The sequence below is a fragment of the Protomyctophum bolini genome, assembly GCF_963924005.1.
Source record: "Protomyctophum bolini genome assembly, chromosome: 16".
NCBI classification, from domain to species: domain Eukaryota; kingdom Metazoa; phylum Chordata; class Actinopteri; order Myctophiformes; family Myctophidae; genus Protomyctophum; species Protomyctophum bolini.
The window spans coordinates 250,866-252,500 of record NC_137877.1 but is presented as its reverse complement, the minus strand read 5'-3'; positions in this window follow the sequence as shown (position 1 = coordinate 252,500).

The following is a 1,635-nucleotide window of genomic DNA, read 5'->3' as shown; positions in this document are numbered from 1 at the left end:
TTTACTCATGATCAGAGCTTCCGTTGCTCCAGACTGTACGACGGAAGCATTTATATTTTACTCATGATCAGAGCTTCCGTTGCTCCAGACTGTACGACGGAAGCATTTATATTTTACTCATGATCAGAGCTTCCGTTGCTCCAGACTGTATGACGAAAGCATTTATATTAGACTCATGATCAGAGCTTCCGTTGCTCCAGACTGTACGACGGAAGCATTTATATTTTACTCATGATCAGAGCTTCCGTTGCTCCAGACTGTACGACGGAAGCATTTATATTTTACTCATGATCAGAGCTTCCGTTGCTCCAGACTGTACGACGGAAGCATTTATATTTTACTCATGATCAGAGCTTCCGTTGCTCCAGACTGTACGACGGAAGCATTTATATTTTACTCATGATCAGAGCTTCCGTTGCTCCAGACTGTACGACGGAAGCATTTATATTTTACTCATGATCAGAGCTTCCGTTGCTCCAGACTGTATGACGGAAGCATTTATATTAGACTCATGATCAGAGCTTCCGTTGCTCCAGACTGTACGACGGTAATACAAACGGGGAATTCTGCGTTCCTTGGTAAATTTTAACATTTTCCATTTTATGTACCTGTGGGTGTCAGTGTGCAGAAACACTTTGATGTTACCAATCCTTCCCCTGTGAGTAGAAAATGAAGACATGCACAGTATACGCATCCTCCTTGTACCTCTCTCTCTCTCTCTCTCTCTCTCTCTAGTCAGCGAAAGTTACCAATCTGCAAAATATGACTAATAGCTTTCTTCACAAATATCACCTCTCAATTTGTTCCAACCGAACCTTGTGACAGCTGCTGAAAGTTGGGGTACCATTAACAACCTATATGCAGGCAAAATGTTCTCATTTTTAATCTGCTTTAGTTTAAGTAGCATGTGACGGGTCAAACTAGGGGTTTTCTCCTTGGGCTAAAACGTTTTGTTTTTTTAAGATATTTTTTGCGGCTTACGCCTTTTATTGGTTTTTGAAGGGACAGACAGTAGGCTGACAGGAAACGGGAGAGAGATGGGGGGATGACATGCAGTAAAGGCCGTGTCGGGCTCGGGAGTCGAACCCGCGGCACACTGCGACTGGATTACTAGTCGGGTGCCCAAACGGTTACGCCACCGCCTGGGCCGGCTAAAACGTCTTTGTGCAAAACAGAATCATGAAAAACCCCTATAGTTTGACACGTCACATGCTACTTAAAGCAAAATGGTACTTGGAACTAGAACTTTCAGCACCTGTCGCAAAGTTTCCCAAGGGAGTTGGGTTGGAACAAATTGAGAGGTGATAGTAGACACCTTTTATGAACATATTTTGTGAAGAAAGCTATTGGTATAAGCATTTATTTAGCAGGTTGGTCACACATTTGGCTTACTTTCCCTAACTACTCTCTCTCCTCTCTCCTTCCCTCCCTCCCTCTCCTCCAGGTGATGACCTCCTTCTCCCTCTCTCGGCTGCCTGGTGCTTCACCCCTGCTCGGGTCAGAGTTCAGCTGTGACGTCACCAACGGGGAGGTGGCTCCCGGTGCGTCGCTGCGGGTGACGGTCACTTACGCCCCGCTGGCCGCAGACGCAGTCTCTGTCTACCTGTCCCTGAACTATCCCGGATCGCTCAGCAA